The 14,339-nt window shown below is 33.7% G+C and overlaps 1 protein-coding gene across 1 annotated transcript in view; it reads right to left on the reverse strand.

Moving 5' to 3' along the window:
* The window catches only part of LOC115887290 (discoidin domain-containing receptor 2-like), a 523,559-nt gene extending 521,612 nt beyond the window's left edge, over positions 1–1,947 (reverse strand). The window contains exon 1 of the mRNA XM_030906681.1: positions 1,572–1,947. The gene's annotated coding sequence lies outside the window, so the exon portion shown is untranslated. The remainder of the gene's footprint in view (positions 1–1,571) is intronic.
* Between the last annotated feature and the right edge of the window lie 12,392 nt (positions 1,948–14,339).

Consider the following 14,339-nt stretch of genomic DNA (forward strand, 5'->3'; position numbering starts at 1 on the left):
GATATCAAGATTAGGGCATATGCCAGAACGCACGGTTATAAAATCCGCGTAGATGTGAGTCCCTATTAAAAACTCAATTTTATCTATAAAACTTCTCAAATTTAACCGGAACGCGCCTTCGAAAAGATAAAACCCGATAAAAACTTAAAACAGGCCCAAAGTTCTGAAACCCATCGAAAGTTTGCCGAAGCGCAACACGACTTTTATCTGGCATTCGCCACATTATGCTGATTTTTCCGTCTGGCAAGAGCGAGTGACGCCGTCGGTACTGGATGACGGCAATGCCGACGTCCTTACCAACTTTTGATAAATAGAATTTTCACTTATGAAATCCGAAAATATATTCACAGTATCCTTTCAGTTACGAAAATTGCCATTTCTTAAATATTCTTTAAAAGTTTATTTAATACAGCGCAGCGCTTAAACTACTTATCGGTCATAGTTATCGGTCTTATGGGTGTCTATTATATTATTTGAAAATATACATTGTGGTCCGAATTGTATTCGGGAAACTTCGGCAGCATATTCTGCAGATAAAAATATGCAAAAGAGTTCGTACAAATGTATGTCCTAAAATGCTTAGTTCTGGACATACAGGGTGTAGAAGTTTCATTTTTATTTCGATTTTTTTCCAATTAACTTTTTAGTTTTTTGATATGAAACATTTGATTTTGATGTCAATATTGACTCCTGCTTGTAGATGGCGCCACCAACATTTTTTTAACAAGTTTGAAATATAATAAATTTTCGTTCGTACCTGCATAAAACTACTGAGTAAAAACACATTTCTGCCGTTTTTTGCGTAAAAAGTCTCTTGGTAAAAATCGCTACGAGCCACCGTCTGTGCCACCATTTTCAAGATATTTGGAATCGAATTAATCAATACATGTCATAATTGGCATAAAATAAACATACCTATTGACTAGATAGTTATTAGACAGAAATAATAAATTTATAATGTGTTTGTGTAAAAAAAAAATTATGATTTGATCATAAATCAATAATGACATGTATTAATCTTGATCAATAATGACATATAATATTGACTCTATCTATTCCTAATATCTTATGAACGGTTGCTACGATTTTTACCAAGAGAAATGTGTATTATTCACTCTGTAGTTTTATATAGGTACGTAAAAAAAAGTTATTACTCTTCAAAACAGTTAAAACATGTAGGTCCCCATGTCCCCTACATGTAGGCGTCATTTTGACATCGAAATTAAATTTTTCACGTCAAAAAAACACCCAGATATAAATTTTCATCCAAATATCGACCTTAGTTCAGAAATTATTTAGAAAAAATCGAAATTTAAATGACACTTCTGCACCCTGTATTTCCAAAACTAAGCATTTTATCTATATATTTTTAGGAACGTTTTAATTTATTTTTACCTGCAGAATATGCTGCCGAACTTTTCTGAATACAATTCGGACCACCCTGTATATTTTTAAATAAAAGACACTAAATATAAACTGTTAATGAATATTTTAGAAGTCGCAGTTTTTGTAACTCAAAAGATCCTCTTTCTTGTATATATTCACCTTTCAATCAGATTATCTATAGTTACCTGATATTGTAGTGGTTCTTTAATTATCGTACACACACTTGCCTCAAATAAAAAAGCGCACTATTCAAAGTAAGAAACCTGCGTAATTCAAATCACAAGAAAAGATTCGACACAACTCAAACCAGTTTCATTCACAAAAACCGTCTAGGCCACTATAGAGTAATAGTACCCACTATCAACGGCATCGTAAATTCACCGGTCCATTCAAGAGGGTGAGAAGAAGAAAAAAAAGTATATCGGCAAAACAGCGCACCAAGCTCGTCGATCCTTTCTCGCGGTCCTTCGAGCCAGATCGCCGCTACGTGAATCTGTCTCCGATTCTCCTAACTACGGCAACCTGTGTCGTGGTGTAATATACACAGCAACCTGACGAATACCCGAGCGCGACTGAAAATGCAGCTTCCAGCAGCCCTTGGCGCTCGCCAATTTCTCACCCTCTCTCTGTTGCACGGCGCCGCGGCGCTACTCCGTCCTCGTCTAGCTCCGTGGACGGATACGGGGGGTTGCGCGCGGCCAATTTTACGCAATCATAATAAATATGTTTGGGTGGGCGGTTTGAGACGCTTTCAGGGGTGGGTGGAGGTTAGGTGTAACAAGTAGCTACGCCAAGATACAAAGGAGAGTCTCAAAGCGGGCGCGATACACAGGAGAGGGAGGATGCTAGTGATGTACGGTAGTTGCCGTACAAAATATAGTATAGGGCCTCGATAATCCAAACACTCAAAATGTTCACCCTGTTCGGATTATTGTATTATAGTTCATTTTATCCTTATCCGATAGTCAAACAGCTTAAAAAGCTATCAAATCAGTAACCATCAATTCGAAGTTGGTCAAAGAATGCCTAGAGAAGCTGAACAAATTAGGCAAAGTCAATAAAACCCCCCTACGGGTGCTAACCCGCCAAAAGATAGAAGGCAATGAAAAAACAAACGATCCAGCTAGAAAAGGAGCGAACACTCCACTAACTGGATCAGAACCGTTCTGCTTCCCAAGTGGAAAACAAATTAAAACACAACTCAAATACCTGGAAGACTCCATCCAGAACCTGGAATGAGAACCCTCAAACCCGGCCTAGGACACTCAAAGAAATTTCTCAGGATTTACAACCGAGAAAAATCTTCGGATTGATACGAGGTTTTTAACAGGACACATCAATGAACACCTCAGTAGATTGAAGTTAAGAGACAATGGCGAATGCATATTCTGTGGGGAAAATGGAGAAATACCAGAACACCTCATCACTGAGTGCGCCGAGACGACAGCCATTCATGCCATAAACCTTGCTACGACTGATATCGGAGATGGAGAACTAACCTCTGTAAAACCGTCTCAGATACTGGCTTTTGTCAAAGCCCTGAGACGGTATGATGAGTTATAAACTGAAGAAAATCCGGACACGAAAAAGTAAAACGCGGACGCGACGCTCGACGCTCTCAGCCTGAATGTACCTTTAAAAGATTTTTGTAATCTCTAGGATCTTCTAACTGTAGATATTATACAGGGTGAGTCTTAAATAAGTGCAAATATTTTCAGGGGTGGTATATTTCGACCCCATAAACAGGTCTATGAGTTTTTTTCGAAAAAAAAAGATGTTGAAAATCGTGAATTTTCTTTTAAATTTCCTTGTATATTTTTCGAAAACTTTTTGGAACTGCCTGTTCCGCGCAAATTTTCCCACAGTATAATTTCTTAATCTCTAATATTACCAATGTTACGGCACTCTATGGTTACGGCACAACAAGGGATGCAAATACAGAAAAAATCTGGTGGCTCTCAAAATTTTTTCAAAAAATAATATTTTTTTTTTATATTTTCATACTTAAGTAACTCGGTTATTTTGGACTTATCTGAAAAATGGTAAATAGAAAATATGTTTCTGTTATCGAGATCTACCAGCCCTGAAAATATTTGCACTTATTTAAGACTCACCCTGTATTATTAGATGTACAATAAGTAGATCTGTAGTTACTCCATTTCCTGTTTTTCTTCTTTTACGTGTATAGTTCGTTTACATAATAAACTTTCCGTTAATTCGATTGCCAAAATTTTGATAAATGAAGTAAGGCCTTATGCAGTGTCGCCATTTTGAATCAATGAACAGAAGCTTTTGGACATGACATCTGTAAATTCGGAATATGCTTCCAAATCACTTGAATTTAAGTGACATGATCAGTTCAAAAGACTCACGTAAACGCGCCTTTATTCTTTGTAACTTTTTTTTTGAGGTTCAAGTTAACGTCTCCTTTCTGCTGCAATGGCTAAACTGGACGGGACCTACGCGGAATCCGAACCGCGGTCCTCGGCCATATCATGGTCAATGGCCTACCGACTTAGGAAGTGTCTAAATTAACTCTTACTCACGAGATATCCGATCTCATCCGGCCTTGAACCGGCGTGAATGAGCAGTGTGTATCAATAGATTTTACACTTTTCCCTTTTGGACAACAGCACGATGCAAAGTTTCGAATCGGTCACCCGTCCATCCACTAACATCGCCTTACGTCGCTTAACTTCAGTGTTCTAATGGGAACCGGTGTTTCGACGTAGCTGGGCCGTTGCCCTGAACCTTTGTAACTTCAAAGCTATGCTTCAAACCAACTGATTCAATTCACTTTTTGAGAAGGGAAACGAGAATAAGATAATTTAGCAGATATTAAAATATTCCGACAGCAATAGCAGATACGTATACGCACAAAGGAGCTATCAAAGTAGGTTTCTTGAAATGTAAACGTCAGACGCACGTTCTAGACAAAGGAGCGACGTCCGTCTAGAATAAGAACCGTGACAGGCCTAATAAAACCCTCCGTTGTCACAGTTCCTAATTAAATTAGAACTGGCTATTGACTCCGACCATGATACGGTGGGGTTATAAGTTATAATAGAGGGCCCGCTCTACGGAAAGTATAAAAGGAGTCGCGCGGGTGAAGGCAAGAGCGACCCTCGACCACGTCGGTTGCAGAAATTCTCAATTAAATTGTTTTAGCTATTGTGTAGATAAGAAAAGTTTTTAAACAGTAAGTGTTGACTTTTTATCCCGCAAAATCGAAGTATTAAAAAGCGGTTCTGACGACGCGTGTACATTGGTTATTGGCATATACTTGCCATGTCGTGTGATCGGTTTCCTTGGACAATTAAAGCCGGAGTCTCATGCATCCGAAATCCGATGGTACGACATCCGAAATTTGAAGTTATCGTGTGAAATAAAAAAAGCCTGTCACATATATCCGAAAGTTCGTTCCGAAATTTGACAGTTTTGACATTTTTCTGCTGCATTGAATAGAGATTCATGTCATGTTTTATTGGAGAAACACTTATAAAAATAACTTCCTCGCCAAATATCCCGAAATTGCCCACTTCCCATTAAACTTGTTTTTAAAAACCAATGTTTTCAAAAAAAGTGAGGTTAAAAAACACACGATATCGTACAAAAGTTAAACAATATTTAACTTTATACGACGTCGGACGATTAGTTAAAAATATCCGATAAAAATTGGTGTCAAAATATTTCGACCAATAGGAGCACCGTCGGATCGTCGTGTCATCGGATTTCGGATGCATGAGACTCCGGCTTTACTCGTCGTGCAGAAATCGATTCAAGGTCGTTACGCCGATACGCCGATACGCCGTTTCTAGGATAATGTGGATGCACCCTTAAATATCATGTTTTAATTTTCTTCTTAATTTTTTTAACTTAACTGTGATATTTCTTTTAGTAACATATTGTATTTTGTGGTAGTTTCTGTTTTTAGTTTTTGTGAAAGTTTTTTTAAATTCTCTTGGCTGTTCTCTTTATTTTGCTCCTATTTCATAAGAGTGTATTTGTTTGTTAGGTTTCAAAGAAATATTTGATTTCATTAACTTATTTTTGATTTTGTGTAGAAGTCATATAATATTTTATTAATTCTCTTATGTTCAGTTTTTTTTTGTTTTTTTTTTGTTATACTTCCTTTTTTGGTGTTAGTTTATCTACATTAAATATTATTTTGAGTGTTTTCTTTTACTCTCTTTGTAGCATGTTTAAGGGTTTTTTTTTGTTGTATAACCTTACTCGACGTATTAATTAAATAATATATTCCTAAGTGAAATCTATACTAATATATAAAATCCTTAAGTGACTGACATACTGATTAATCACGATCCTGCTCAAACCACTCAACATAAGAAACTCAATTTTGGCATACCGGTTGATTCTAGGGTGCAGAGGTTCGATAAGAAGGGATTTTTCGAAACTCGAATTCTAAGGGGGTGAAACTAATCCCTCAAATATTAAAATATCTTTTATTTAAAAACCGGTGAGTTTTTCGGAAAAACTCTTAAACACGTATATTTTATTTTGTTGTTTTACATATTTTAAGATTTTTTGTAAATTTATACAGGGTGTTTCATAAAATATGACCATTGAGTAACCCCGATTCTGCTTAAACTGCTTGACGTAAAAAGCTTATTTTTGGCAAACGGATTTTTCGAAAGTCAAATTCCAACGAGATGAAACTACCCCTCAAATATTACCAAGTTATATAATAATATCGCCATATTGTTTTTTCTCATGCTGACATAAAAAATGTGAGAAAATTTTATCCAGTTTATGTTAATGGAAATTCTTGCTTTGCTTTATCATCACCATTACAAATGATTAATTCGACGAGAACGAAGTCGCTGATACACGCTAGTATGATATATTGGTTTCTTCATTTTTGATGGCATTTTTAGTTTTATTATGAATTATTTTTAGGAGTCTGGCAGTTGTTCTGGCCCTTTCTTTTTAAACTGTTCATATGCGTATCCCTTGTTAAATTATTATGAATTATAATTCCTAGATTATTACCTTCAGATATTTCTTTTATTTTTTGCTCTTGTATAGTTATATTTTAGTCTTTTGTTTGTTGTTTCATGTTAAATGTTATAAATTCTGTTTTAGATTCATTTATCGTTAGTGAATTTTTGAAGCACCACATTTCAAATTTCTCATAAATAAAATAAATAATGAATTAAATTACTTAAAAGCACCATTTCAGTTTCTAACTACAGAATTGAACTGGACCTAGTTAACAGACCCTCACACATATACGAATATTATATATCAGCATCTAGCCAAAATTTACGTTTTGTGTATTTAGGGCTTGGCCGACTATCAAAAAATCCAATTAAAAGCCCCGCTTACACAGGTGAATATATATTTAAATTCGCTTTAGTTTCCAAGATTAAATCTGCTGCTTCTATGTCAGCAGACCCCGTTTACAATTCGATAATGAACAGGATCTAGCTAGTTATTAATCCATCAGAATATCAATAGAGGGATGCAATATAAACAGTACAAGGTATGGTTCGGATATCTAATATAAAATTTGAAAACTAAGTTGCGAAGCATCAAATGAGGGATTTATTCACATAGAAAAACTAATAAAAAATAGATTTAATAAAAGATCTTCCAACTTTCTTTAATATCTACACATAAAATACTAGCACTTGCGATTCAATAATTTTTTTTCGACATTCATATTTCGATAATATTATATAGAGTGGTCCGAATTATATTCGGGAAAGTTTGGAGGCATATTCTCCAGATGAAAATAAGTAAAAAGGTTCGTATAAATGTCCTAAAATGCTTCGTTTCAAAAATACAGGGTGTAGAAGTTTCATTTTACAACTTCTTTACGCGCGCTGGGAGTAAAATTCAAGGCCGTGATACACAAACGCGAGACGAAAAGTGGTAAGGACAGCCTACGGCTTAGAATAACGTAGTGAAGCGACGTGGATTTGTGAGCAGTCCACATGTTAGTCTAAAATATTTAAATTTTAATACAAATTTTATGAAGGTGAATCAAATTATTTTTATTTATTAGATACTATACCGGGTGCGTCTCAAAAGCGGCTCACCCCTATAACTTTTTTATTCTCAGATAAAAAATCGAGATTTGGTATGTTAGTATATGACATAAATTAGGATTGATTGACGTATTCAATTGTTTTCGGTCACTTCCTGTTTCACCGGAAATTACTATATCTTTTGATTTTTAAATGGCACATTCCGTATTTTGTTACTTTATATGATAGAAAGTTACATTCTGAATAGAATGGCATGTCATATGTCAACTTTTGACATTTTCGAATATGGTTTATTTGAAATTGCAACATGCGATTCGTAACGACAATTTGACTCGAAATACCAAGTGTGAGGTACCAAATTATTCGTAAAAAAAATGTTTTTTCTAAATATTCTAATGAGCCACACTCGTGCCATTTGAAAAAATTGAGATATGATTAAAAGTAGTATCATTTGGGCATCTTTTAACCGGCCAGTACAAGACACTAAAATCATTAGACAATCAAATCTATTTTTCCAAGGCTCCTTGATTAAAAATTAGTGAATTTACACAGCCATGGCACTCTAGATTGAAATTTAAAATACAATTTTGTTCAAAGTGAAAATGTCAAAAGTTGACATATGATATGCCATTCTATTCAGAGTGTCATTTTCTATCAAATAAAGTTAAAAAATACCGAAGGTGCTATTTAAAAATCAAAAGTTGTAGTCATTTCCGGTGAAACAGGACGTGGCCGAAAAGAATTGAATACGTCAATCAATCCTAATTTATGTCGTGTACTAATATACCAAATCTCGTTTTTTTTATCTGAAAAAATAAAAAAGTTATAGGGGGTGAGCCACTTTTGAGACGCACCAGGTAGACTATACAACCGACATACAAATCGTACGTTGCAAACAAGTTGTAAACCGTCGACGGGAGGAGATATACAGGGTGTCCCAGGCTGAGCGTGAATTACAAGTTTCTCGAGAACTACAAGATCTAACTCGCAGATTTTTTGCACATCATTGTTTTGCATTGAGATCCATCAATTAAAAATATTTTCAATATGGCGGCACTTCCAGAAATACCGGAAATTACTTATTTTAAATGGGTACCCCCATTTTTTATTACATACTTAAATTCTCTATAACATTTTATGAATTTTGATATCAAACACTCTATACCTAACATTAACTGTTTTTTAAAAAAATATATTTAAAAGCTACCACCATCACTATATGACAATCCAACAATTTAATTTTTGAAATAGAAAGCCACATGTTTTCTCTTTATGGCACAGTGACTGTGGTAATCACTAAATTTGCCGCTTAGGCTATACAATTTTTTTTGACAGGCAGTTTTTTACCTCCAAAATTTTTAATATTTTTTTCTCAAAAACGATTAATGTTAGGATATAGTGTTTGGTATCAAAATTCATAAAATTTGATAGAACATTTGCATATATAGTAGAAATGGGGGTACCCATTTTAAATAAGGAAGTTTTTTTTCACAATAAGGGGCCGTCATCTGCCGGAAACACTGCGACCTGTGAGGCCTATTGTGTTGTGTTGAAATAAGGAAGTTGCCATCTACCTCCGGTATTTCCGGAAGTGCCGCCATATTGAAAATAGTTTTAATCCATAGATCTCATGGTGAAACAATGATGTGCAAAAAATCTCCGATGTAGATATTATAGTTCTCTAGAAACTACTAATGCACGCTCATCCTGGGACACCCTGTACCTCTTGAAACGTTAGGCATTTTTTTGTCCGTTAGCCATTAGAAAATTGTTCTGGAAATGACGATCGATGACACACTGATTTTTTAACAAGTGTCACAATATTACATGGCCAGACATATTGTTTTACATCATTTGACGTTTAAAGTCATAAGATACTGGTTAAAATAGAGAAAAATATACGCTATAAAACTAAATAACTTATAAACGAATAATTTGAGATATAGTAACATGTATAAAAAAAGTAAAACGAATTAAAAAACCTTTTTACTACAGAAATAAAAAAGTGGGGTTCTATTTGAAAAAAATGATTTATGATAATTTTTTAATCGCTCAATTCCATGACAGCTACGGCCAATATTATATGACATTCAAACAATTTCATTTTTGAAACAGATATGTCTTCTCATACTAGGGCTGGCATTTCTGGTCTTGGGTGCCGATTTTCGTGTGTACAAAGAGTACGGTCAACTCACGCTTAGCAAAATAAGATGTACTGAATAAAGACAGAAGGCAAGTATTTTTCCAAGCATGGAATCTAGCGTCAGATGAAGTGGTTATGTAATAAATACTTCGTATTTTCGCTCTCTCCGACTTACTAGATTGCCATAGCAGCTCACTCCTATACATGTAAACGCCGACCCAAGGTTTCGCTTGCCAGCAGGGTATATCACAGTGACTGTGGTAATTAAATTTGACGTTTAGGCTATACAATTTTTTTTGACAGGCAGTTTTTTCGTCCAAAAATGTTAAATATGTTTTTCTTAAAAACGGTTAATGTTAGGTATAGAGTGTTTAATATCAAATTTCATAACATTTGACAGAGAATTTAAGTATGTAATAAAAAATAGGGATACCCATTTAAAATAAGAAAGTTGCTGTTAACTTCTGCTAATTCCGGAAGTGCAGCCATATTAAAAAAATCTATAAAAATTTTTAATAAAATATAAAATTTTTAATCGATAGATCTCGTCGTGAAACCATGATGTGCAAAAAATCTACGATCTAGATATTGTATTAGTTCTCCAGAAACTTCTAATGCACGCTCAGCCTGGGACACCCTGTATATAAAACTATAGAAATGTAATTAAATGTTGTACTAGAGAAATCACAATAAAGGGTTTATTGTAATTTCTAACTGAAAATAGCGTTATTATTATTATTATTATTCTATTGTCTAAAAAAGTATGCCCTTTTTTGACCGAAAACCAAACATCCAAATACCAACCTTTTAATATCTTAATTAGCGTTCAGCTATGGCAATATCGGCGGATAAAAGCTGCGAAATTAGTCCGAGCCTCCGAAAGACTAATCCCACTCGTCTTTGTATCGGGTGCATTTCGAGATGAAACTTGGGATTTAGCACCAGAGCGTATAACGAGCTGAATTATTTAATTAGTCGGCGAAAGAGTAATTAGCGAACGCCGGACGTCATTTCTAATTCACGACGCCGACGTTTTTTGGGCGCGGGATTAGTGCGATAAGTTTCCTTTGTTGGGCAGATCAAGGCCTCTAAATATTTACAAACTAGACGTTAGTTAATTTTGGCTTATTTTCAGGTCTTAATTTTGTTGAAGTGGGTGAATCCGTTCTTAAAACACAGATATATTTTCTTCAAAAAAGTTTTTTTGGATATTTCGCCACTGTAAAAAAATCTACAAAATAAAATAGTTATTTTTTGGAAACACCGCTGGCGTTAATCCAACGGAGACCAAATTGTCAGGGTATTTTACCAATAAAACAAATATGCCTAATCGAAAAAAAAATAACGTTTCAGCAGAGCTGCAAACTCACAGAAGAAGAAAGAAAAAGTTAAAAAACTTAAGAAAAACTTAAGTCTTTTTTTGATTTAAATCATTTTAATGACTTAAGTCATTTTTCGAAAGCTGACTTAAGACTTAAAATTTAAGTCTTTTTCAAAATGATATATGATTTAAATCTTTATTCGGAAATAGAAAAAGATCTTTTTTGAACAGACTTAAGTCATTAAAAAGATTTAAATCTATATACTAATATATAAAATCCTTAAGTGACTGACATACTGATTAATCACGATCCTGCTCAAACCACTCAACGTAAGAAGCTCAATTTTGGCACACAGGTTGATTCTAGGGTGTAGAGGTTCGATAAGAAGGGATTTTTCGAAATTCCAGTTCCAAGAGGAAACCACCCCTCAAATATTACAATATTTTTTATTTAAAAAACGGTCAAGTTTCCGAAAAAAACGCTTAAACACGTATATTTTTTTTGTTTTTTTACATATTTTAAGATTTTTTAAAAATGTATACAAGGTGTTTCGAAAAATCTGGTCATTGCTTAATCACGATCCTGCTTAAAGCGCTTGACGTAAAAAGCTGCTTATTTAAATGGTTTTGTCCACACAGACACACTTTACAAGATGGCTCCGTATTCCGGAAAAGTTCTATATCAGGATCCCTGTTTAAGATTTCTACTCCAAACCTTTTACAAAATGTGTTTAATGGTAGTTTGCGTTTCAAAAATATTTTTATAGATATACAGGGTAAGTCAAATATATATCTTGTTAGTTCAGTAAATTTGCTATAAAATACCGGTTCCAAAAATATATTAATACCATAGAGTATACTAAGTAGTTTTTGAATTATGACCACGTCCATGAGGACGTCAATCTAGACGTCCAGGAACCTTCGTATGAGAACTTCTAATCGAGACGATCGACTTATTGTAAGTTTAACGCTAAGAAACCGCCGTTTGCCAGCTTTTCAAATTGATAATGAATTGCACTTCAGAAACGTACATATTAACTAACGGACTATAAGAAGATTAAATGAAGCAAATCTAATGTCAAGAAGGCCTGCTTCGGGACCAGAACTTATTAGATGTGTTGAGTAGGCCCAAAAGCAAAGGCATGGTCTTAATGTCAAAATTACGAAGAAATGTTAGTGTCTTCTTCAAAAGCGAATATTTCTAACAAAAATAAAGCTAATGAGATGAACCAAAAAACAAACCATCGAGAAAGGATGTATTTAGATGATAAAATGGTTTTTCAAATTTCTTGCTGTTTTAACATATTCCACAGGGTGTTTCAAACTTTCACCAAAATATCAACATTTTGTTTTCCCTCGTATAATTAACAGATGGGGAGTTTCATTTTTAATATAGAAAAAGATACTAAAAAGTCAAATAATATGGCTACACACTGCTTAAAAAATCATCAAAATCGGCCCATTAAAACAAAATATATTAACCTTTAAAATACATCAAAGTTTTAAGGTGCCCATTTTTCGTGCCGGTGAATGTATTTCAAAAACTATACCTTATAGGCATAAACTTTTCTAATGAAACAAACCTTTATTTATTTACTAGAATCCAAAAATCAATTAATATATAGGGTGTTCCATTACAAAAAATATAACTTTGATGTGTAACTTTTTTTGGGGACACCCTGTAGAACTATGCATAATTTTAGAAAATACTTTAAATTGACTTACATAAGCTCACAAAACTTCACTTCAATACAAACTTTTGTTCTCCTTGCAAAAACCGCGTCGTATATATGACGCGCCACCCTGTATAATTTGATTTCAATCAAAATTTCAATGATTAGAATATAAGTAGAATAGGTATAGCTTATGCATTAGATTTATTTATTTCAATAAATTTACTTAGAAAAAGAATTAAAAAAATCAAAACATTAAAAAAGAAATAATTAAGAATTTACTAAAATTACTAAAATAAAAAATTAAAAGCAACGAAAAAAAATGGGTAAACATTTTAGTATTTTATCTATAAAACACACACAGAATGTTCCACATTAATACATTCACAGTAATTGAATTCCGAGGTAAAAGTCTCTGGGACTCTGGGCACTCCACTAATGGTTTTAATTTCAACTCGTTATCTGGATTATTATTAATATAAAAATTGAAGTTTATTTTGAGTTTGCTTTTAAAACCGTTCGATCGAAAAGATGTAGAAAAAAACTACCAAAAAGAACAAAAGCGATATTATTAAAAAATATATAAAGCCCTTAATATAACCCATGTATGAAGTACTGTAAGAATATAACAATGGATTTTAGATTGATTTGCCCCTGCATCGCTTTCACCACTTCACTACAAATCACTTTAGAAAAAGAGCGTTCCGACGGCTGGCATTAAATTGAATCTGAGCCATTTTCGACCCTTCAGTTCCCTGAAAGCGCTTGATTCCATCATATCACTTTAACTTTATAAAACTGGTTTTAACTCTGTTCCTAACTTCGTGCATTTGCTATTTTGTTAAACGTTGTAAAATTGCTACAATTTTATTTTGCGGTTTTCGAAATAATAGAATTACAGATTCGACATATGAAAATTTTAAAAAACCCTACATATATTAGTGTAAGAAAATCTAGGAACTATCTATATTAGTGTATATAACTTTGGAACATCGAATTTTACAAATAAAGTACCCATCATGTGAGATTTTCTTTTTTAATTGGATTAGGTAAAATTTTACTTTGCTTATAATTGGGTTAAAAATATATAATAAAACTGAGGTGTTGCTCTTGATAGCACAGGATTATTAAGCTGTCTCGTTGAGCAAAATGCCCTAAGCTGAATTTTTGTGGATAGTTAGTCATTGTGGTCCAGGTTAACATACTAAAAGTCCCCACCTCTCCGGGCGTGCAAACCATCCCTAAAGGTACAATTTTTTTTTGTTTTTGCTAAATATCTCCGTTACAATCAATTTTATTAAAACATTGATAGTTATCAAAATTATTGCTTATAAAATTACCTACAAAGCAGTACAACCTACAATCTTTTTTTAAATACTTGTGCGCCACTGGCAAAAATATTTTTCTTCTTAATTAAACATTTTATAATTTATTAATATTTTAAAAAAATATTTACCTAATTATTTTGTTAATAAACGATGAATTTGGCCATCGTAATAAATTTAATAAATTTAAGCGCACGGTGCACGCCACTGGTTTCATAAAATAATACACTTATAAACAATAATTTTGATAATTATCAATGTTAAAATATGTTCCTGAAATACATCCTAACGCATACTTTAGGTTGGCACTTACACAAAATTAAGTTTATATTATAGGAGCTATGAATCAGTACTATAAGAAACAGCGGCGAATGCAGGTTCTGCGTGGAAAATGGGGAAACACTACCTCATCACTGGGTACGCCGAAACGACAACCATTTGTACCACGAATTTTGGTACGACTGATATCTGAGATGGAGA

This window comes from Sitophilus oryzae, unplaced genomic scaffold, assembly GCF_002938485.1.
Source record: "Sitophilus oryzae breed Bouriz unplaced genomic scaffold, Soryzae_2.0 scaffold_562_pilon_pilon, whole genome shotgun sequence".
Classification (NCBI taxonomy): Eukaryota; Metazoa; Arthropoda; class Insecta; order Coleoptera; family Curculionidae; genus Sitophilus; species Sitophilus oryzae.